The sequence below is a fragment of the Hyposmocoma kahamanoa genome, unplaced genomic scaffold, assembly GCF_003589595.1.
Source record: "Hyposmocoma kahamanoa isolate Upper Pololo Valley unplaced genomic scaffold, ASM358959v1 116, whole genome shotgun sequence".
Lineage (NCBI taxonomy): Eukaryota > Metazoa > Arthropoda > Insecta > Lepidoptera > Cosmopterigidae > Hyposmocoma > Hyposmocoma kahamanoa.
In genome coordinates, this window is record NW_020653391.1 from 2,510,529 (window position 1) to 2,536,813 (window position 26,285).

At 36.2% G+C, this 26,285-nt stretch overlaps 1 protein-coding gene across 2 annotated transcripts in view; it reads left to right on the plus strand.

The window, feature by feature from the left end:
* Positions 1-26,285, plus strand: part of LOC113239771 — a 255,869-nt gene that overhangs the window by 26,657 nt on the left and 202,927 nt on the right. The window contains exon 2 of one of the 2 annotated variants that reach the window (XR_003311213.1): positions 164-375. The exons of the other annotated variant lie outside the window; for it this stretch is intronic. The gene's annotated coding sequence lies outside the window, so the exon portion shown is untranslated. Of the gene's footprint in view, positions 1-163; positions 376-26,285 lie in introns of those variants that run through there. 2 annotated transcript variants of the gene reach the window in all.

Below are 26,285 nucleotides of genomic sequence, written 5' to 3' on the forward strand. Positions count from 1 at the left end.
GTGAGGAGGTCGTGCTAGAAATTAAAAAAGGAAACTCGTTACCGGCCATGGCTGTAATTGAAAGAAAGAAGGCCCGAGAGTTCTATTTGGGGCATTACGGTCAAGTGAGCCACCGTGCTATCATACAATTTACGAGCAAGTGTAACGAAATTTTAATTTTCAGATTCTTGCCTGATGGGGTATATTTAAATGCCTTGGAATTAGGCGAGGAGAGATTAGCAAGAGAGATGAACAGAATTATTAACGATCAGCAGAGATATTATAACTTTTTTAAATGGCACGATAACTATAATATCTATGACCCTGGTGATGACGATCATCGCGAATCTGTATGCGCATTATGCGCTTACTTGAATAACAATGCAAACAAAAATGAAACACAAGTATACGAAAGTATTACAGGATGGTGGAATGCCCCTTATCCGGAATTACTTTCGGAAATTGACACTTTTCCTTCCTTTCAATCTGCAGAAACAGAAAGTACGTCACAAACTACTACTACTGCTACTACTGCTACTACTACAACTACTACTATGCCTTTTACTATTTTCTCAAAAATAATTGATTTCATTCTTGATTTTAGTTAGTTAATTACTGAATAAAGTCCATTTAGTTTATTTCAGGTTTTTGTTTTATTTTAATGATTTCTTTGAACTTACAATTGAGACACAATTTGGCCATGCTACATTTCACTAATTTGCATTATTTTCTTCGTATAATGTATTATTATATTATGTGACTTTTTTCTCGATGTGACACACATTGTCATGGGTATTATATAATTTAAGATTTTTTAAATGTTATTTTTTATTTTTATTGAAAGCCAAATTAAAAGTAGTAAAACTTAAAATAGTAAGGCCAATAATAGTTTTTCTAGAATAAAATTAAGTGTATAATACAACATCACAAAAGCATCCGCTAAGTTATATGTATATACTTAGGGTATGTTCATTTTAAAAATAATATTTTAGCGCGCACTTTCAGAATAGGCGAGAAGGTTTTAAGTTTATAATTGCCATGAAAAACATGAACAGGCTGGGGCCGAGCCACTATTAATTTTCATAGAAAATTCAAACGTGAAACACACAGAGAGCGGGTGCGCGTCGGCTGCGTGTCGGGAGTGGGTCGGGTTGGGACCTCGGCGGGTCTAGTTCATATGGACGGAAAATTATATGGACGATAACACATCGAGTGCGGGCTCCCGCGCCCACCTCGCGCCCGCGCTCTATGTGTTGTCGTCCACGTCCATATAAATACACGGAGTTAGACCCGCCGGGGTCCCGACCCAACCCATACCCGCTCTCTGTGAGTTTCACGCTTTAGAAGTGCAGTTGCAGCGCCATAATGGCGCTGGACTCTGGTTTTGTGTTTAACAGTAAGTAGTTTGGTTGATCTAGGAAGTCACCACACTTATAGACAGAATTGCATTAAATCTGTCAGAAAAAGCCTTATGTCTATATAGTAAGAGCGAAAAAGACGTTTTGTGTAGACGGCCCGCGCGGAAGCAAAACACACAACGTATTTTTCACGTTTATTTTGTGTGTATAAAGTTTTTTCTGATTAGCTTAAACCGATTTCATTATAATTAAGTATAGTGACTCCTATAGGTAGAATGACTCATTACACAACTTTATGTGGGAACTGTATTAACTAAATAAGGTACCTGAATTAGAAAAACTCTAAAGACGGTCTAGAGGCGTCTTTTTTAAAAGAGCAGTTGCAACGCCACTGTTGTGACATGCTGCAATCAACACTCATAGCCCCGCACTAGGAAAATCCTGTATCGCGGGTGCTATGGACACACTTACATAGACAACCACAAATTACAACCAAACTCACGAGATAAATAAATGTAGGCCATTCAAATATTTCTCCCGGCCCGAGAATCGAACCCGGGACCTCTGCGTGGCAGTCCAGCATGGTAACCGTTCGGTCACGGAGGCAGTTATTATACTTAGTTGGCATAGCGCCTAGCACGGTTTGCTACAAGATTTCGGTTCGAATCCGGCCGGATCGAATTTTACACCGGGACAGTTGCTTCAGCTGTGCCAAGCACAAGTCCGATCGTGCATGTAGTACTGCTGCCACCTTTGGGATGGATCAGCTGGCCACTTTGGATTCAATTGACAACCGTGCCAAGAGAGTTATAGGTGACTCCGAATTAGTGGAGACGCAGAGCCTTGAACACCGCCGTAAAGTTGCCTGCGTATCGGTATTTTACAGGATATATCACGGAGAGTGTGCGATGGAATTACACGATTTAATTCCGCCTTCCCTTTTCCATCACCGGGGGACTAGGCGTAGGCTTGGGTTCCACCCCTGTATTGTGGATATTCCAAAGAGTCGCGCGAAGCGTTACGCTTCCACATTTAAATGGCGAACGGCTATGGAGTGGAATTCCCTGCCTGCAGACTTGTTCCCTGAACGTTATAACTTTGGTCTTTTCAAGGCGAGAGTGAATATGTATTATTTAGGTGTGCATGCTCCATCGTCGACCTCATCGTCATTTTCCATCAGGTGAGATAGAGGGCAAATACGCACTCATATTATATATATATAAAAAAAGATCTAAGATGATCTTTGTATGAATAACTAACTACATACTTTTTGTTTACATATATTATCGATATAAATGTTTTGTGCGTACAACAAATTATATGTATTTGTCTTATTTACCATTCTGCCATCCGCTATTTAACGTGGCTAAGCGACAAAATATTTTTTTGAGATATCAAAATAAACCATAACCCAGTTTTAGAATATTGATATTGTTAAATGATATTTCAGCTATGCATCGTTAGTGTAAGTTTCAATAAGACGAACACGTTAACCAATTTAACTGTTTTTAAAAGAGTATTTGTCCTCTATTTGCTATTTAAAACGGTTAGTTGACCATTTATCACCTAGCCGCGTTTTACTTGGTGGACGGCAGCATTGTTACCATACTACCTTAATAACGCACAAAAGTTTTATATCGCTAATTTATCAACATGTAATATGTGTTTAAACAAAAACGTTTTAGAAAACTGATAAACCTAAATAAGTGTTAAAGTTTAAGCGAATGTACATTATTTACGTTTCATACGTGTTTTTAATACAATGACAGGGAAATGTAAGTAAATATTTTTTTGTTTTTAGTTTCCCCAAATGTATTGATGTTATAGACAACTGTTTTTTACAAGCTATACTAGAATTTGTTCAGCACATTTTAATGAAGATGACTTTAACCCTACAATAAAAAGTAAATATTTATTACATATTTGGATAGAAAAAATATACCTTATTGTTAAAGCAAAGAGAAGGTGTTTTAATAATCGCCCAAAACTCATCCCTAAAGTTCGTGAAAAACGAAATGTAAAATTTTTGTCAAATGAAAAGTCATACATATATACATATAATATACAAATAACTTGAGTTTTGTGTTTTTTTAGCGTCCGCGTTACATACAATGTTTATCATCATATTTGCGAGGAAATAAATATATTATTTATTTCTTGTTTGAATGAATATGGTTTACAACACAACAATTACGAATTTTGCAAATGGTGGTCTTTTATTTTTATTTTTATCAACAGATGGCCAGCTACCTATTTTTCCGTAGATAATACAACTCGAACTATATCTATATCTTAGAGGATGGAAAAAAAATTAAGGAGGAGGAGGAGGAGCTGCCCTAATTACGGAATGAACGTGCATACCTAAAAAAAAAAATAAGAATTATAATAATTCGCGACCCGCGCGGCAATAGCCGCTGCACGTAATTGACTATGGGTTCTCAGCAACTCATAGCCAACGAACTGTTGGCGTTTATACAACACGCCATAGATACCATGGACGAAGTCAGCATCGTGCAGATCTGCAAGTCAAATTTCAAAGAAGAAGAGATTTGCAGTGGCAAGGCGCTGCTTTTCCGGACGTTTGGCAAAGCCGAGCAGATGCCGTCTCGTCGGAGAGATGGAGGAGCGAAGAGTCTCCAGGACATCATTACGTTGTTCAAGGAGACCGACCCAGACGACGTGCCTGCATTCGTGGCGAAGGAGCTGCATAAGCTGCCCCCTGTCACGTTCGACCACGTCGACGTCACCAGGCTGCTGAAGGACATCACGTCCCTAAAAGCAAGCCTTGCTGAAGTTCAGTGATAGATTATGGTACGACACTAAAGAAATCCGCCATTTGTTCCTTCAATTTTTGTTTAGGTATGCACGTTCATTCCATAGTTAGGGCAGCTCCTTTCTTTTTCTAACCTCACTAAACGTAAGATATATATAGTCCATTTCAATAGGGATGGTTCCGGTTACGTTTGAAATTTGAAATTTCTAGAGATGTAGTGATGTACAATCGCATGAAAAAAAAAACGATTTAAATATCTTATCGAAATAATTTGTAACGAAGAGGAAATCGATTTACAGAAAATAATTTAAGAACAATTAATGAACAAAGTAATGGTGTAAATATCCATGGACAAATATTTCGTTTTACACATTAAGTAATTAAGGTCAATTTATTTATAATTAGGGTAATTAGGGACAAAAATCAACAGCAACTAAACGGAATTCGATCAATTTCTCCAAAAAGATCACGCAAAGCTAAAAAGAAAATAAAACTTGCTAACAAGGTATGTAAATGCCTCGTATTGACGCGAGTTACACAAAAGCCGATTCGATTTATCGATTCCATGGTGTAAATCTCTATGGATAAATAATCCGTTGTACGCATCAAGCAGTTGGGGTATTTTACTTTTATATTTATAATTTAATTTTCTCTCTACATAATATACCACAATTTTTACTTAAAATTACATCTACATCAAATATTGTTTGATTTTCGTATATTATAACAAATTTACTATTTATTTTTGTAACCTGGTTGACAGATTAGTTATAAATCGTATGCGTGCAACGTAAAAATTAATCACAGAACTCATCCCTATTGAAATGGACTATAAATACCTTGTGTGTGTAAGACTATAGGTCACACGTAGCATTGGACACGAGTACCTACGCAAAGAAATTCTGTGACTGCGATTACACACCACCTTTCACATGGAATAAAGTTTTAAAGACTTTAATGCGGGATTTTATTTCTGTTTAATTGCACCAGTCTTCAGTCAACCTCGTACCCAAATATTTGTATTTATATACTTTCTCCAGTAGTGATGTAAAAAACTCGAGTCCAGGAGTCTACATTTATTAACTCTACTCAATTTTGCATGACTCGGTGGCCTAAAATACTCACGAGTCCAAATCGAGTGGAGCGTGAGTCATCGGAGCACGAATTCGAGTCTTAAAAGAACTCGAGTCGTACAGCTAACTCGAGTTGGAACAAAACTCGACTCAAAGCGACTTCCACACTACAAAGTTACGAGGACGACAAGCAGGGTTCAATTTTATTAAACATCTATTAATGCCCAGGAATCAAATAAAAAACAAAAACTCAATATGGTGATTTTTAAAAGAAAGAAGATATAATACTTAATTATATTACAGTAATTACACCACAGTTTAACACACCACACCACAACACCGCTCTGTGGGTACTTACCAGACTCGAGCACGATTTGTTACATAAATAGACTGGAGTTAGTGAAGACGCTTACAAGATTACAAAATTTAATTCCGCCTTCCCCTTTCCGTCATCTAGTGACCAGACGTAGGCTGGAGATTCACCCCTATGTTGTGGATATTCCAAGGTTTTTTCACATTTATATGGCGAACGACAATGGAGTGGAATTCCCTGCTTACAAGCTTGTTCCCTGAACGGTATAACTTGAGTCTTTTCAAGGCGAGAGTGAATAGGCATTATTTAGGTGTTCATGACCGATCGTCCACCTCATCGTCACATTCCTTAAGGTAAGATGGAGGTCAAATGCGCACTTAGTTTTTAAATAATAAAAAAATAAACAGTATTTTATGCATGTTTGTGGGTCTAATTAGACCCATATAAGTTCCCAAACTTTTTAGTTCACCGCCCACTTAGGCAAGTTATAAAAACTTTAACGCTGTGGGCCACAAAAAATAATTGCAAAAATGAAGTGTGGTTTATATAGGTAATTCAGGTTTTTTTTAATGCTACCGCACCCCTCGGCCAGCCTCAACGCCCCCAATTGCGTCCGAGACCCCTCTCGTACCCCTAGGACTCTTCAGCACCCACTGGGGGGTAGGGGTCACTTTGGAAAAAAATGGTCTAAACCGAAAATTTTAGATTTTTTAATAAAAATAAGTGCGCATTTGATTTCCATCTCACCTGATGGAAAGTGACGATAAGGTCGAGGGTGTACCATACACGCCTAAATAATGCCTATTCACTCTCGCCTTGAAAAGGTTCACGTTATAGCGTTCGGGGAATAAGTCTGCAGGCAGGGAATGCCACTCCCTAGTCGCTCGCCATATAAATGACAAATATAGATACTACAATTCACTGTGTATCTTTTATTGACAACGCTAGTTAATTATAATGTAAAATACCTATTGTATTATTACAATTCGGTATTGTTTCCAATTGTAAAGAAGGATGTTTATATGAAATATTTGTTGCGCTTGTTTCTATAAAATGCCCGCGATAAATTGATTCTGATAGCATGCTTTTTATGAAATTGGTGTTGTGCACACGTGTGCGACTTCTTCTAAACTACTTATCAGACCCCTTTACAATGTTGTCATAGCATTGTACGTCCGAATCTCAGGTAGACGGTCGACTGTTTTCCTGTCGTGTTTATTAGACTACTTTTAAAATTATAATAATAAAACTTGTGAAATGTTTACAACAAAGCAAATTGAAAGACTGTTTGCTTTTGTATTAGTTTTTTCTGCAAATGGCGAACAAGAAAACGAAACGATTTACATACTACTATGGACTTACGAACAATATAAATCATGGCAGTACCCGCACCTCGATATCGAAACCGGTGAAAATCCTTTTGTAAGAAGAAATTGTTCCTTCCAAAATTGTTATGTAACCGCTAATCGGTCACATTTCAAAAGCGTACTAGATTTTGATGTTTTAGTGTTCAATATAGTACATTTGAATAGTGAATTTCCAACGAAATATATGCCAAGGAGTAGATCTGAAGATCAGCTTTATGTATTGTATGCTTTGGAAGCTGGAGCATATTTACCTATACCTCGAGGGTTTCAAGGCATTTTCAATTTAACCTGGACGTATCTACTTAAATCCGATATTGTAAATCCATATATTTTTGTGAAAAACAATTTTGATGATATAATAGGTCCTAAAATAGATGCGCATTGGATGAACATTACAAGTGCGCCACCAGTCAGTTTAAACATTACACAAAAACTACAACGTAAAAGTATAGCAGCGTTGTGGGTTGCATCAAATTGTAAGGCGAAAACGCGTCGGATTTTCGTCGATAAATTAAATAATGAATTATCTAAATACGGCCATCGAGTAGATATTTATGGACGATGTGGAGACCAAGTCCATTGTCCGCAAAAAGCAGGTGACAGGAATGGTCAATTAAGTCATTGTGCTTCGAAAATCGAATCAGATTATTATTTTTATTTGGCGTTCGAAAATTCGTTCAGGGAAGATTACGTGACTGAAAAGGTTTTACATGGCTTATTACACTTTGCAGTGCCAATAGTCTATGGTGGTGCTAATTACACAAGGTAGGATCTACGGTTGTTAATAATTTGTTACAAAACTGTAGGTCTAGTTATCCGCTCACGCGATGCGCTACCCTCACCTGCTCGGCCCTTAAAGGATAGCTACTGTGCAATTTAAACCAATCGCAAAATGGCGGCTTTGGTTTCGCAAATTAGAAAAGCATTCAGTTTAAATACAAGTTTTTATAAATAAAAATTATTATTCTGCATTGCTAAATAAATATCCTCCGAACTACCAACAAAAAACATCTCAAATAAAATACAATAATACACCGCAAATCTTGCACTTAAAAAGCACAAATGAAATTTTTGGTTTACTTGGATAAATATGATAATATATTCCGTTTAAGTGGTTCTAACGTTTACCATGAAATTACTCCTTAAAATATAGTTTATAAACATTATATTCAGGATAAACTTATGGCTATTTTTCGAAAAATAACACAAAAATACGATGGAAAAATATTAAATCATTTTGACATATAACAAAGACGTTGTGATAATTCTCTTGTATTTTGATAATTAATATCTCGTGATTTAGTACTTTTTTACTGGGAGTATTAACAACAGTAGTAAAAAGCTATCTAACCTGCCTATCAGACACTAACACAATATGAAATACGATATAAATACCTGAAAATCAGCTTTCAAAATGACTGAACTCCCTTCCGCACTATAGTGTATTAAGGACGTTACATTTTTATTTCACAACACACGCATTTACACCATATCACTTAGATTTTTACGTTAATCGAAAGTTAATGAATTATGCGTACAATTCAATATGTAAGTTATAAAGTAACACTTAATATTTATACTTTAATTTCTTAATAAAAACCGGCGCGCGTCAGCTGTTTACACCAACTCACGCAACTAAAGCAGCAAGCAGCCCTTTGGTTGTTTACTTGTTTAGGCGCTCCGTACACAATTTTTAAGTATTGCGCCCTTTGGGGACAAATTAAAGCATGTGTATGTTGTATATAATAGGTATTTACTAAAGTAACACAATCTTAACGTGCTTAATGGTGACATGCCTAACACAATTTTCTACTAACTGCTAATAAATCACGAATTGTACAAATTCAGAATTTGACAGATGGCGACGTATTCGATTGAATATTTAGTTGTACCTATTTACGCGTACCTAATTAAGACCATAGCTAAAGTGGACGGCGGCTCTAATTCTGAGAAACTTTCATAGTATTTTACATTTTAACTCTTAACCACTTTAAAGAAACAAAATATATTTAAAGGTGACGAGCATTTAAATACTTATCGATTAACACTAGAATCATATGAAAATATTTTTTTACTATTTTTTCTAAATTAAAAAGTCGCGAGTAGTTGCGGAATTCGCGGAAAATTTGCGAAAATGGCGTAAAACAACTGCAGGTCGCGAGGACGAAAATTGACGTATCCTAACAAAATTCACAATGTAACGACCTAAAAATTGTTTTAATACAACCTATATTGAATAGTTTTGTGTTTGAGTGATATTTTACTTACAAAATTAATTTAAATACCTTAAATATGCCGATTTTTTATCAGCTTTGTCTGGGAAAAATGTGTGAAAGTTCTTTGATCATAAGCACTGTTTGCTCGACAGTCGTAGGTATACCAAGCAGGGTGATGAATGAAGTGAGGTTAGTGAGGTAAATAATCAAGACAAGCAATAGTAGTAGCACCACTCATTTATTATAACTACTAGTTAGCAGATTACATTAATAATAATAATAAATAAAATTGTTTATTGAATAACTTATTGTACAAATGAATAACTAAAGTCTAATTATATATATATGTAAAATATATTATAATTAATATATTATATTATTAATATAATATATTATAAAATATATTAGCGAATAAATGTAAAATATAACACATATACTTGAACTAGGAGAATCCTGTATTTCTGGTAAAAAGTACTAATTACGCAGGTGGATATATGATTAAATTATAAACAAAAAAATAATTATACAATAAAATGCATATCATATACCTATACGCGAATCATATACCTATTAGACAACATTTATTTTGGGATAATTAATAATTCTCTGTATCATCGTAGACATACATATTTTGAAGGAATTCTTGGAGAATTTTCTTAACCTTTATGTAACAAAAGTGATATATGGCTAATTTAGCGTTTAATTTATTGTACAAAAATGTCCCGAGAAACACAAAAAATCTGGAAGTAAACACATATTTTGATGATACAATTTTTTTACTTTCAATAACAAAATTCATTAATCGGAACACTTTGTATTCACAATTTCTTTTGTCAAGTTCCACACTATTCGTAAATTACGATGGCCAATGGCCCATTGTAATTTACGAATAGGACCATTGCACACTTACGACGGCACGTTGGGGCCATTGTACGTGAGCTAATTGGCATAACTTAAAAAAAAATCGAACTGTCTAATCAGCACACCTTCCACCAGAAGAGCATTAGCTGGTTCAGGGCATTGCTGCTAAGAGAGACCTTGGTGTACCAAGAGTTTGATGTCTAATGTCGTGTCGTCTACAGTGGTGTCGTCCTAGAGAACGTTAAAAAAGGGTAAAAAAGATTTTATCTATCATTCAATAAATGCCCGTTCTTGAGTTCTTGTATAGATCTGTAAAAAAAATATCATATTAATCTATTTAATAATAACGCATAAAAGTACAATAATAATAAAGCACATACTCAACATAGCCCGGTACCGGTACGGTAGGGAAACCCTGCGTCGCGGGTGCCATGGACACACACACAGACAACCACAAGTTACAACCAAACTCGCGAAACAAATAAATTGTAGGCCATACAAATATTTCTCCCGGCCCGAGAATCGAGGCTGGAACCTGTGCGTGGCTGATGGTGACCGTTCGGCCACAGAGGCAGGTTAAATAATTTACTCCTAAGGTTAAATAAAAAAGTAACCAATTTACACTTACTTTGATGAGACAGATGGGATTGCTTGTCAGGTTCAACAGGCGGAGATGGGGACGATTGAAAAGGCATCGGCGAGATTTAGAGCCCCTTTCTTTATTAACTTTGGGTAACCTAAAACAAATAACGTTATGAAATGATGCGTTCATATAAGTCTACGTGCGCGCGTGTGTATTCGTATGCAAGCGAGAGCACACGTGTATGCTTGAGTAACTTCATGCTAGGTATAACAGGGTATTTGGTTTGTTAAATGTGTCCATGCTAGTTAGTGTTGATTGATCAACATGTCGTAGTAATGGCCGATCACACAAAAGCAACAACAACATGAAAACGGGCTGCAGCAAGCGACGATGGGCTGCAGCAAACGATTCTAATATAAAAACTAAGGTGAAGGATGAATCTGATGCTGTTTAATAAGTTTGTTGATATCAGGTACCAATTTACTCAAGGACAGCAAGTCACCACGTTCGGTAACATGCAAACGATTTCTCTTTTTAGTAAGCAGCGTTGTCACAGCACTAAAACCACGTTCACACAAATATGACGAAGGGAATGTTATCAAGAATCGTTGAATGATTGACCACAATACAGGGTATAATTGCGAGATCGATTTTTGTAGCCAAAATTCTTAGTAGCCAATTTTGAACTTGATTTTTATTTCCTCGTTCTGCAGCTGTTCTCGTAGCTGAGGTGATATTGCTGTGTTGACATTTGAAAACGGATCCAACACCCAGTCTGGTATTTCCAAGTTCAAAATGTCCTGGTATTGTTCGGTGAAGTCAATGTGGAGGTTTTCCAAATGTTGGCAGTAGGCAAACAAGTCGTCGTTACTGCAGGATACTGATAAATTCGGAAAATTGTGAAACTCACGTCTGCCCATATTCTTTTTGTGTAGAAGCAGTTTGGCTGCGAAAGCAGCAATGTCATTTTTTGTTTTTTAAATTTAGTTCGTCGCCTTGCAGTTGGAGATTCATGTCGTTGAACAATTTATACAGGTCTGTTATGTAAGCTATATCAATTTTTTATGTAATGAGCTTGTTGCGCAATTCTATATCTTTAGTTTCCAAGAACTTTATCACAGAGTCAAACAGGTTGTAAAATCGAATCAGACAATTGCCTCTTGATAGCCAACGAACTTCAGTATGAAACAACAAACGGTTGAAATCTTCGTCATTAGTAACACAAAGCTGATGAAATAATCTATCATTCAAAGAGCTAAGAGATATTTATTGACTGTTTTGATGACATATTGCAGTGATTGAAATAGTCGTTCACTTAAATTTCTAGCACCTAAATGTTGTCTATGAATAATGCAAGGACATCTGGAATTTTATTTTTTAAGTACGGCATGAAGCCTTTATGGTACCCTGTCATAGCCGGAGCGCCATCCGTAGCAACTGATACAATATTTTCAAGGGAATCTCTTTCTCATCACAAAACTTTTCCAATGTATTGAATATGGTTTCGCCTTTTGTATCGGTCTCTAAATTTCTAGCAAACAATAGCTCTTCACATATTTTCTCATCTTTAATAAACCTCACGTAAGACAGCAACAATGCTTCACTAGTTGGTAAAGTGGACGATCATCGAGCTAAATTGAGAATTAACTAGTCCTCAGATGATTGCACAATGATTCTTCAATGTTTGCAGCCATTTCATCAATTCGTCTTTCCACAGAATTATTACTCAAAGGAATTTTTCGTATAATATCTGCGGCTGGTTTATGAAGCACAGTAGTTATTACTTCCTTTATTGGTGGCAAAATTAACTCTTCTCCGATGATGTGTGGTTTGCCTTTTTGAGCAATTAACAAAGAGATATTGTACGAAGCTCGAAGTCCGTCGTCACCGAAAAGAGTTTTGCTACACTTGGCTGAGTATTATGCTTCTTCTCTAGTTCTTGAAAATATACTAGTCTTGTCTTTCTTATTTGGATGCATTTTATTCAAATGATCTTGCAGTCTTGATGGCTTGATTGCTTCATTCGAAAATGTTTTTAGACATAGAAGGCATAAAGGCGACGATGGGTTTGTGGGATTTTCAATGAATCCGAATTTAATATATTCCGCACAGTATTGCAGTCTCTTCTTTTTTACTTCCGACATTGTTTTGTTTTGAGAAATACGTAAGTAAGTGTTGAACTTAAGTACTGCTTATCTATTACGCGCGAAACCACAAATGAAAATGAAATAAATATTACGTTGTTTTAATAGGATTACATAAGCAGCACGCACCGACAGGAATAAGACAAACATGCATAAACTCGTTTATCTCATTCGATGCTCAATCGTACTCAACAAGTAAGAACAAGTATTTTATGAACCAGCCGATTGATACAGGAATGCACAAATCGGGTTATTTAACAAAAACTTGTTAAAACATGATTGCCCGCGGTCTATTATCTACGAAAATTACTTATCTAGGAATACTAATAACTATTAAAATGCGAAACTGTGTCTGTTGCCTTTTTATTTGTTTGTTTGTATCTACCTTCATTTCGAAACGGAGCGACCGATTGACATGATTTTTATTTTATTTATTCAATAAAACTGGACAGATATATGAACTACACGGAGAGAAATATCGAACCGAGTTAGTTTGAGCAATCTCTTAATTAATATTAGTTGATGTTCACAAGTTGTAGTCGAGAGTCGAGAACTCAGTCGGCGTCTAAGAGTCTTCCTACATTGACTTACAATTATATGGACGTCGGGTCCGCGCTAAAAAGTGTCCGCACTTGTAAGGCGCTAAAATCGTATACAGAGCGCGACACTCCGCTTTAGTCTTCATTTGTTCTACGGACAGCGCGATACTGCGATGACATAACAATTTAAATTTCGAATAGGTTGACTTGGGACATTTTTTTCGTGGTTTTTGTATTAGATCCGTCGTCCATTTATTTGTAAGTCAATGTCTTCCTAGATGAGATTACAAATCTCCCTCTAAGCCTCTACACAATGCCCCTATTTTTTTCCGGGTCTCTTACCCCCTTTTAGGCATGCAGCGCCCACAAGGAGGCAATATCGGACACTTTGGGAAAGGCTGATTTGCGATGACTGATGTTTATTGACAATAAATTTTTACTGAAATGTTTGAATTTCTTACAATGATTTTTGTAATTAAAGTCCTTAAAATATCGAAGCGAAAAGTATTTTCATGTCAATTTGTATGTTGCTGTTGCTTGAAGAAAAATATATGTGTATTATTGTTTTAGATAATTTAGATATTTAATTTCCATTATACTCGTAGATTAAACGTAGAGAATTTTTAATTTTTAAGTTTTTCCAATGAGTTCAAAATAAAAGAAGGTTGGATTGAAGCTGCAGGAAAATCGAAAGATTTTTTTTCTTATTATTATTTCTGACTTTTCTTAAATTTCTATAGCAAATGCATTTAAAAAATAATTGAAATGAAATCGGCTTTATTTTACATGTGCATGCAAAATAAATTTTTCTACAATTATAGAAAATTACATAAATCCTTCATAAAAAACAACATAATTTAATTTATTAAATTCGTTGATGGTTCGAGTTCACTCTTGACAGTGGCAGCTACACCAACCCGTGGTAACATATAATGGAAAACTGACACTGGCGACGATCGATCGCCATATTTTTTATATTATTATAAACGTGACACTGCCCAAGCCTAGTGGTCGCCATTAAGAAAATAATAATAATTTATATTAATATATTAATTTAATAATACACCAGTATACCAGAGTAGGTATGGTATGAAAAATGGAATATTTTTTAATATTAAAAACAGCCACATGGTTTCTGACTATCGATTAGGTAGGACCACATCCCTCGTTGAGTAGCGTCAGTTTAAGGTTAACTATTCACGGAGCGGTTTCCATCCGCGCCCGCCGGTGCTGTTAGACAGCGGTTTTATTTCAATACTCACGACCCTGCAAGTTTGTGCGGGCACGCAGCCGCCGCGGTTGCGGGCACGTAACCGTTGCGACTGCGGAACGGACCGCGAAGTTAGTGGGAGTTAATCGCAAGTCGCGCGGTTAATAGAAAACTAACTCACCCCGCGTGCTCCTGCACCACATTGCGCCTGAACTGACCGCCAAAGTGCGCGGGCGACGACGGCCGCCAAGCACGCAGGTGATCGCGTCTTGCGCGGTTCTACTAGTACCCCGCCGCGGCAATCGCGAGCAACCGTCATCACTACAGGCGTAAAACGCGCCGTGAAATGTGCTACTATATAATTATATAATTTTACATACTTAACTATTACATTCTACAGATGCCGCGGGTGAAAGTCGCTCCGTGAGTTCTTAGTGTAACGGAAAATGAGTTTCAGCGCCATCTAATGGCTGATCCAGGATAAAAAAATACTGAAATATTGTAACATAACTTACTCATGAGTATAGTTCAATTTTAATTTTGTTAAATTTTAAAATTGTGTTACGTCGTTTTTATGTTTTAAGCCCTACCCAATCAAAATCTTTAAGTTATGGTAGTAGATAATAGAGCGTAAAGTTTGAATTGCTAAAAAATGGTGACATCGGTACCCGATCTTACATCAGTGTTGGGCAAAATTTAATTGTTCTGGCAATTAAAGATTAACAATTAATTAATTGTCAATTGCGAAACAGCAATTAACGATTGATCAATTGTTAGTTGCGAGAACCGGAATTAACAATTAATTAATTGTTAATTGCGGTTCTCGCAACGCAACTAAGAATTGATCAATCGTTAATCACGTATATCTACAATTAACAATTAATCAATTTTCAATGTTTTCAATATTTTTGATTAACAATTAATACCGACAATTGTGATAAATTTATAGGGCATATGGGGGTGGGTTAGAGGCTGGGTTAGGGGGCCGGTTGAGGGGTCGGTTGGGGGTCGGTTGGGGCGTCGGCTGGGGGTCGGTTGGGGGTTGGTTGGGGGATCGATTCGGGGGTCCATTGGGGAGCAGGTTGGGGGGCCGGTTGGGGGGCCGGTTGAAATATAATACAAAATATAATATAATACAAAATCCTGCCATTGACACTATTGACACGCATTTGAGATGAGTTGAACCATCTCTTTCCAATAAATTAGCATGCTTGGGGTCCTGGGTTTCTTTTATTTCTCTGTACTATAATAATATATTTCATATTTTATTTATTTATTGGTTCAGAAACAACTTAACATACTTAACATTTACATACATTATTACAATAATACAAGACTAGTATGTGAGCCAATTACAGCCTAATACATTATTTATTCTATTATAAATACACATTTAATTCCTATTGTTCACATCAGATTAATTTTAAATGTATATAAAAAACAAAATTGAAATGTCCAACAATAAAAAAAATTTAATTATCTACTAATATTTAACGAGTGGGCTGCGATAACTTTTTCCTTATGACGGGGTAAACTGTCAAAATATATGTCAAAATCTCCATGACTGCTCAGGCTATTGTAGTTGGAAAGCATCCTGGACACCGGGGAATGTCTCATTAAATTTGTCCTGGAAAAGGGCACGTGAAAAGATGTGCTAAGTTGCCTCCTTGTGTTTGCAAGTGGATTTTTATGTGCAACTCTTGATAATACTCAATACAATATATTTGTTTCTTTGCTCCCATAATTATTAAAAACCTGAATTAGGAAAGTTCAGTATCTTTTTTTAATGTTATTTTTAATAATCAATGTCAATGTCGGCCATGATAGAACTGCTATACTAAGTAGTATAGTGAACACCCGGTTTAAAGGTTATTACGCACAAATGTAGAAATGACGCACTGTGTGTGTGTGTGTGTGTGTGTACAAATAATATTATGTCGTTTGCCATACACAAAAACAATATTTCATATTATTATAAACAATAAGTTGGTGATAACGACACTACACTTCACCGTTATATTAAAAAAATAATATAACGGTGAAGTGTAGCGTTTTGTAGCGGTGCTAAATGGATCTGAGTAGAATGCAGTGGGGGTTGTGTGAGGTGACGTGTACGTGACGTGGTATGTGTTATGTGAATACAAATAAAGAAGCAATGTAATTGAGAAATGCGTGAAATCTTACACAAACAATATAATAATTTTTTCATGCAGTTAATTTTCCTACCCTCCCCTGCATTCAATTAATAAAATAAATAACACAAGCGCAACTACAGTAACAGATACCACCATCAAAAACACTGGTGGTATCTCTTACTACAAAATAACCTTTTTAATATTTATATTTGTATAAAATGCCATTGTATTATTTGTGGGTTATTTAGGAAAATAAAATAGTTTGCATTTAATTGTATTGTAAGTTAGTAAATAATATTAATTTTCAGATTCTTGCCCAATGGAATATACTTAAATGCCTTGGCGTTAGGCGTGAAAGAATTAGCACGAGAGATGAATAATATTATAAACCATCCACAGAGATATTACGACTTTTTCAAATGGCACAATTACTACAGTTTCCATGACGCCGGTGAGAATGATTACAGCGAAACTGTTTGCGCATTTTGCGCTTACCTCAACGACGAGGCAAACAGTTATAAAACACAAGTATACGAAAATATTACCGGATGGTGGAATGCCCCTCTTCCCGAAGTATTTGAAATAAATCCCCAAACTGTCACTAGTCCTAACCTTCAACGAAGTGAAATAGAAGAAATGCCTTATGAAATAACTGCGACGGAGCCTCCTAGTATTTTTTCAAAAATAATTGATTTCCTTCTTGATTTTGATTAGTTTACTATTGAATGACTGTCATGTTAGAGTTTACAATATATTTATTTACATTTCATATTAAATAAATATTTATTTTTATCAAAAGAGAGCGGAGGGCGCTGGCGGTCAGACGGTTTGCGCGCTGTAGTGAGCAGGCGAAAATCACGTATTCAAGGTTTATTGCCAAGTACACGTGCAACCTATGGTCCAACTTTCCGCAGAAGGCCGTTAGCGCCTTTTGTGTCCAATATAATAACGGATTCAGGATGCTGACGGGGCTGCCTCGCTTCTGCAGCGCATCGGGAATGTTTGCGCAGGCGCGTACTGATTACGCCATCATGCGCAAAGAGATCTGCAGATTGCGGGTCAGCGCCAACTCCATCCTGACCACCGTGTTAGAAAGATATGATTCCCCATTATGCGCCATTTCCTTCAGGTGCTTGTTAGCAAAAGGTGTTTGTGAGAAAAAGCATTTGCTGACAAACACCATTAAATATTAATATTAAATATTATTTCTGCTCACTTTTTTTTTTACTAACATAGTCACTAAAAAAACTGTTACTAACCAATTGATGGACCCCGTTATCTGAATTAATGATAAAATAAAATAACCTTAATAAATATATTTATTTATAGTTTGACATTCAATCTATTTTATTTTCATAATATTCAGGTAAGATACAATAAATGCTTAAATACTAGAAAGTAAAACTAGGATTAAATTGTATGAATAAAATTGGGTCCCTGCGGCAAGGTGCTCAAGATACTGGCAGCAGCCACACTGAGCACTCGATTCTGGAGGCTAGCGGGATCCGAAGCAAGGTGCACCGCTGACGGACCGTGAGAAGTTGGGGGCTCAGTAGTGGGAAAGCCACCCGTGAAGGGCTGCCACCCAACAAAAATTCCGGAATGCTCCACCTTGCCGGTTGGTGGCAAGGCAAGACCTGTGCTTGAGAAGTGGTAGATGAAACCATTAGGCTGTCACGACCTTTTTTTTATTAGAAATAAGTGCGCATTTAACCTGGATGGAAAGTTTTGGTGAGGTCGACGATGTAGCATGCGCACCTAAATAATACCTATTCACTCTCGCCTTGAAAAGGCCCAAGTTATAGCGTTCGGGGAATAAGTCTGCAGGCCGGGAATGTCACTCTCTTGCTGCTCGCCATAGCTCGACTCGTTAGATAAACTGAGTTGATCTCGAGCACGACTCGTTACACAAATAGACTCGAGCACTAATGTCGAACTCGAGTCTATTTGGAAACTCGATAGGCTCATAATAATAATAAATAATTTATTTCGACCAACATGGATCATAACATTACAAAGATTTAATACAATTAAACTCAAAATAAAATTTAGTTCAGAATTAAAATCGAAAATCAAATAAATAATAATAAAATTACATTACAATTAGAATAAGATTTTAGATTTAGTCAATAGATGCACCATGTTACAATGGTCCATGTATTGACAGTCAAAGCGTTCAGCAAATGTCTTTAGGATATTTTTGCGGCTGAACTGCACCCTGCGCACTTGCGCATGATTGCATGGAAGCAATTTACGCGCGCTCAGCAAACATCTCCGATGCGTTGCAGATAATACATCGAGCAGTGAGTCTTTGTCTTTATGAGTCGAGTCTTGTGAATTGGAGTCGAGTCCTAAAATGTAGACCCAGACTCGAGTTTTTTACAATACTACTCTCCAGTCACTTGCCACACTCTGACATCACCTGTGTTATTGCGATTGGAAACCACCATCGCTCTTCTTTTTTGAACCCTAGCCGAGATTGAAATATTTGTTGGCGTTCTCATAATTTTTTTCAGGGACTTCTATTCTTTTAAAGAAAAACATATTTCGAAGACGCTTTTCATGGGTTACAAGATTACACGATTTAATTTCGCCTTCCCCTTTCCGTCATCTAGTGACCAGACATAGGCTGGAGTTTCACCCCTTATGTTGTGGATATTCCAAGGTTTCGCACGAAGCGATTCGCTTCCACATTTATATAGCGAACGACAATGGAGTGGAATTCCCTGCTTACAAGCTTGTTCCCTGAACGGTATAACTTGAGTCTTTTCAAGGCGAGAGTGAATAGGCATTATTTAGGTGTCCATGACCTATCGTCCACCTCATCGCCACTTTCCATCAGGTGAGACGGAGGTCAAATGCGCGCTTAATTTTTAAATAATAAAAAATTAAAAAGTATTTTATCCATGTTTGTGGGTCTAATTAGACCCATATAGGTTCCCAAACTTTTTAGTTCACCGCCCACTTAGGCAAGTTAAAAAAATTTTAACGCGATGGGCCCTTAGACTATTCTTTTATTTTTTTCTATCCTCTAAAGGTGGGCCACAAAAATAATTGCAAAGACGTATATTTTTACATTAACTTAGAACAAAAAAAATCACAAAGTAAAAAATATAAGTGAAGTGTAGTTTATATAGATAATTCAGGTTTTTTTGTTGCCCCAATTGCCTCCGAGACCTAGTCTAGTAGTAGTCCTAGTTTTTAAATAATTAAAAAAATAAAAAGTGTTTCATCCATATTTGTGGGTCTAATTAGACCCATATAGGTTCCAAAACTTTTTGGCCCTTAGACTATTCCTATATTTTTTTCTATCCTCTAATGGCCCACCCACATAAATAATTGGAAAGACGTAATTTTTGACATTAACTTAGCACAAAAAAATTACAAGAAAAAAAAAAAGAAGTGTAGTTTATATACATAATTCAGGTTCCTTTAATGCTACCATACCCCCTGGACAGCCTCAACGCCTCCAATTGCCTCCGAGACCTCTCTCGCCTCCCTAGGACTCTTCAGCACCCACGGGGCTGGGTAGGGTTCACTTTGGGGAACAATGGACTAAACCAACAATTTAAGTGCGCATTGGACCTCCATCTCACTTGATGGGAAGTGACGATGAGGTCGAGGATGGATGGAGCATGGGTTCACTCTCGCCTTGAAAAGGTCCAAGTTGTAGCGTTTGGGAAATAAGTCTGCAGGAGGAGAATGCTGTACCCGGTTCGATTTCCTAGTTTTATTTTCCCTATGAGGGTAGAAAATTAAACCAAGAAATCTGAAATTTCAATTAATTATAATAAAAAAAGTAAAATACAATTTAAAATTTGAATTAAAAAAAAAGAGTACATGAATTTAGTACCGGTCGTGGTATCGTGCCTTAAGACCTTAGGTTTTCCGCGTACGGTACTCCCCTGGGCGGCGGCGTCGGTATCGGCCAGCGCAGAAGAAGGGCCACAGGACGAGCAGCAACTGGTTGCTGTTCAGCGTATGTTTCGGGACTAGGAAGTCCGGACGTAGTCAGTGTACGAGCCCGGAGGAAGCTCAGCAAACGTGACTCACTCCGAAGGTAATTTAAGGTGAAGGTGATTCAATCCGGTGGTAATTCCTGCAACGGACAACCAACTGGTAGCAATAGTCCTTTACAAGTGTTTTGTGTGTCATTCAACTTACCCAAAAGCGGGAACTTTCCCTTTCTCAACTATTTACGTACGTTAATTGTGATTGGAAACAATAATCTTCTATTTAAAATAACAATTTAAATATTTTGAAATCACGTAACGGGTTTTTTATATCGGGAGCGCGGCCAAGCCGCAAGCGTGGACTAGTTCTGAGGACGTTGAAGCGCACACAGCTGGCGGGCTCTGGCGCCGATTACCGCGCTCCCCTCTCTCTCTGCGTCTGTCGTCATTCAAAAATGCAACGTTGGATGCCATAGATTAATTAACCGACTTTGTCTATGGTGGTTTTAATGCTTCGTAAACAACTATTATTTAAAAATATGATATATTTGTTAAATATATATTTGTGTTCTATTTTTAATATTTTTACATTAAAAAAAAAACGATTTATAAAAGAAAATTTGTCAACGTTGTAACGTTCTGTAACAATGCCACTCCCTAGCCCCTCGCCAAATAAATGAGGAATATAGATGCTACAATTGACTGTGTATTTTTTTTATTGACAACGTTAGTTAATGTAAAAGACCTATTGTATTATTATAATTCGGCATTGTTTCCAATTGTAAAGAAGGATGTTTATATGAAATATTTGTTGCGCGTGATTCCATAAAATGCCGGCCATTAATTGATCTGAGAGCATGCTTTTTATGAAATTCATGTTGTGTACACGTACTCGAACCAATGACTTCTTCTAAACTATTTATCAGACCCCTTTACAATGTTGGCATAGCCGTCATTGTACGTCCGTCTCGTAGGTAGACCGTCGACTGTTTTCCTGTCGTGTTTATTAAACTACTTTTAAAATTATAATAATAAAATATGTGAAATGTTTACAACAAAGCAAATTGAACGACTGTTTGCTTTTGTATTAGTTTTTTCTACAAATGGTGAACAGGAAAACAAAACGATTTACATACTACTGTGGACTTACGAACAACATGAATCATGGCAGTATCGGTACCTCGATATCGAAACAGGTGAAAATGATTTTGTAAGAAGAAATTGTTCCTTCCAAAATTGTTATGTAACTGCTAATCGGTCACATTTCAAAAGCGTACTAGATTTTGATGTTTTAGTGTTCAATATATTACATTTGAATAGTGAATTTCCAACGACGTATATGCCAATGAATAGATCTGAAGATCAGCTTTATGTATTGTTTGCTGTGGAACCTGCAGCATATTCACCTATACCTCGAGAGTTTCATGGCATTTTCAATTTAACCTGGACGTATCTACTTAAATCCGATATTGCACACCCACATTTTTTTGTGAAAAATAATTTTGATGATATAATAGGTCCTAAAATAGATGCGCATTGGATGGACATTACACGTACTCCACCAGTCAGTTCAAACATTGTACAAAAACTACAACGTAAAAGTATAGCTGCGTTGTGGGTTGTATCAAATTGTAAGGCGAAAACGCGTCGAATTTTCGTCGATAAATTAAATAATGAATTATCTAAATACGGCCATCGAGTAGATATTTATGGACGATGTGGAGACCAAAACTATTGCCCGGGAAAAGTAGGTGACAGGAATGGTCAATTGAGTAATTGTGCTTCGAAAATCGAATCAGATTATTATTTTTACTTGGCGTTCGAAAATTCATTTAGTGAAGATTACGTGACTGAAAAGGTTTTACATGGCTTATTACACTTTACAGTGCCAATAGTCTATGGTGGTGCTAATTACACAAGGTAGGATCTATGGTTGTTAAGAATTTGTTACAAACTGTAGGTCTAGTTATGCCAAACTCAATGTTGTAAATATTGGGCCCCAAGTCTGTTTTGTATTAATTTGTAAAAAATGACTGGTCATTGCAATTCCATTGATTTTTTTAGCCCCTCCCTAGAGAAACCCTGTATCGCGGGTGCCATGGACGCACACATTGACAACCACAAATTACACCCAAACTCACGAGAGAAATAAATGTAGGTCATACAAATATTTCTCCCGGCCCGGGACCTCTGCGTGGAAGTCCAGCAAGTTACCCGTTCGGCCACAGAGACATGAGACTGACATGACATGAGATTTCAGATTATATTGCAATATGCATTACTTACACTATTTACATTATTTGCATTTTTCACTTTTACTTGATATATACATATATATAGTCTTTAGAGTTAGGTATATATATTTTATATACCTAACTCTAAAGACTATATATATGTATATCATCACACACAAATGTGTGTGATGCACTTAGGTGGCATGGGTTACTGGGTTGCAATCGCTCACCATATGGTACTGGCAGAAAACCAACACTGTTTGACTTCTCTCGGTCTACAGTATGTATGCTGAGTCAGGGCCATTTCAGCACAAACTGTTAGTCATGGGTACGGACAACGGCACATCAGACTGCACATTTTTGTTCGAAAATCGCCTCCAATGCAATGGAACAAGATACGTCGACGTGTAGTATCATGTGTTGGCGTGTGCACATTAAAATTTTATCAGTTCTTATAGTATTTGTTTGTTTTTCTCACAGTATTTGTTTTTCTCGCATTGTGTGTTTTATATATTTTATAATTTTATACTCATTTGAGTATAAAATTAATAATGACTGTTCTTTGTACTTTTTTGTTACATAATAAACGTGACTATACGATAATATTTGTTATTCTGCTAAAATCTACTTGCAATGGCAGTTGATTCTCACTAGAGTGAAATTAATATTAATAATAATAATAATAATAACGCACACACTCGACATAGCCTCACGCACTAGGGAAACCCTGTGTCGCGAGTGTCATGGACACACACATAGACAACCACAAATTACACCCAAACTCAAGAGAGAAATAAATGTAGGCCATACAAATATTTCTCCCGGCCCGGGAATTGAACCTAGAGGTCTACCACAACCTCTTAAAATAATATTACTTTAACCTTACATTGACTTTTCGTACCATGACGCGCTTAAAGTAAGCTTATTGTAATGTTAAAACTATGATGTTTTATTGGCAGCTTTATGACTATTCAATCACTCAGCTCGTACTATGACGCGACTTTGACATTAAAGTAATATTGCTCTTATGTCAAATTTAGCATTCTTAAAATAGTTACACGTATGCAATGGAAACAATATTATTTTCAGTTTTATTGTCTTAATATTGATTTGTAATGATTAAAAGTTAAGTTAAACTTATTCATTTACATATATCTTCAATATTTTGTTTATTTTTTATTTATTAGCACGAAGTAAACAATTTTTCGTTAAATAAAAATACGCGATGTTTATTTCGTAAAATTATAACGGCGCCATCTATATGCTCCTTGGCGAAACTAACAGTCGATACTAGACTATAGTTCCAAATTCACAACGTGACTATCAAAACTCAGCTTGGTTTATTTGGTTTTCTTCATGAAAATAATTATTGAAAACAACGTAAGTTTAATAGATTTTTAATATAATTTAGAGATTCTCTGAATGTAAATAACATTAAGTACTTAAACATTATACTACGATAAGACGATTCGGAACATCAAAAAAGAAAGAGATGGCATTATATAGTTCACATAGCGTTATCTCTTTCCTATTTTTAGTAAGGACTAGACAATATTGGGAAATCATTCGTTCTTTCAATCATTTTTCAAGCAATAATACATTACTTGGTTGACAGGTTCGTCATGGTACGAATATGAGTAATATTATAATAAGCTTACTTTATGCTTACATTGAAATAAGATTGTTTTTGGAAATGTTATGGTAGGCTCCCTGGAACCTTTGCGTGGCACTCCGGCATGGCCACGGAAGCATTTGTAACGGCAGTGATTAAATTCATCCATACATTTAATCACTAACGACCGATGTTGCCTTATTAAAACTACAAATTACTATGCATATTTATAAATTTTTACCTCGGTTAAGCAGCACTTTAGTCTTCTAATTGAAACGTGCCATCGACAAGCCATTAAAGAGCAGAATGCCAAAAAATTTCAATGGCAGTTGAATAACTCGATGGGTAGACACTGACAAGTCAATCTAGGATTAATCCTGTGACAGTTCATAAAAATCTACAAAATATAACCTTGTAACAGCGTGCACTAATTTACGTATTTCATGAATTATTTTTATAAGCCTCGCTTTTAAATGAATAGCTTTTGTTTAAGTAAATACATTAAATTAAAGTAAACAACAGGTCTAAAAATTATTTAAAAAATCAAGAACCCGTCATGTGAGGGGACATGATTATTTTCTGTAACCTATGACACTTCCACAATTCAGACGAATCTAACGACTCCTCATATGCCAATATCCATCAAGTCGTTTAGGCTGGTACAGCGTGAAAAAGAAATGGACATACAGGCATTCATACACTTGAAAAACGCAACCCTCCCGCAGTCGGGAAAAAAACAAAACAATATTTATTTTTGAATATAATGTATTTGTGAAAGTAAATGACAAATAGAAAACGGTTTAAAGCGACTTCAAAAAAGGAGGAGGTTCTCAATTTGACTGCTTTTTTGTATGTTACGCGATTACTTTTTTATTTTTGAACCGATTTTGATGATTCTTTTTTTGTTTGAAAGAGGGTACCACAGAGGTAAATTTCATTTGAAATTTGAAGAAAATATTCCACATCGAGTTCTTAGGTTTTCGCGATTGTTACACATAGGAAATGAAACTATTTTTCCGGATTTAAAATATTCCACCTTTAAGGGTGGTAAACTGAGGGATGAATCCGGTTCCGCGCACTTTCTAGTAACTGATTTCATTATAACTTGGCAAATATAATAGAATATAATGGAATAGAAATCGTTTATTATTACGCCACAACCAAAATATACACAGTAATAAAATAAAGATAAAAAAAGATGAAGCTAAATTAAAACAAAAAATTTAAAATAAAATAACAGGAAAAGAAAGGAATAAAAATAAAATCTTACACAACAACAAAGCAAACATTAAATATTCAACATTAGATATTAGATTTGCATTAAATATTAGAGCAAATAAAAATTATTATTGTTAAATTATTAATAAAGCCTGTGACACTTGGCTGTCAATGTCGGCCTTGTGACGTCAATTGAGTATCTTAGAACTACTAACTGTCTCTACCGCACTTGATGCCAGCCGGTTTTCTCTATACGAGTGCTCTTGAACCGAGTGCGCTCGTACGAGCCAGATCGGATAGGAGTGCACTCGGATTTTGGTCTGCACCAATTACCAATTGCCATCTATCTCCTTGCATAATCAAGATGATGTGGACTGTTCTGCTGCTGCGAATTATATTAGTCGTAGCAGTTATGTTAATGGCTGATGTATAAAATTATGGAAGCGAAAACCAAGACAAAAATTTGGATCAAAAAATGGATTTTAAAACTTGACCAATTGAGAGCTTCAAATAATTTTATTCGAGAAGTGGAAGAGAAGGTTAAGAACGGGATTAAAACCTCATAGAGTCACGTTAATTCCACTTTTTTACTTGGCGCCATTTTGTTTTCATAAAATGATCCGCGTATACTCATAAGAATAGAACCGCGTCTAGGGGTCGTACTCTAGAACTCTACTCAATGCTCAAGTCAGGATTTGAGTATGGTTTAAAGCACTC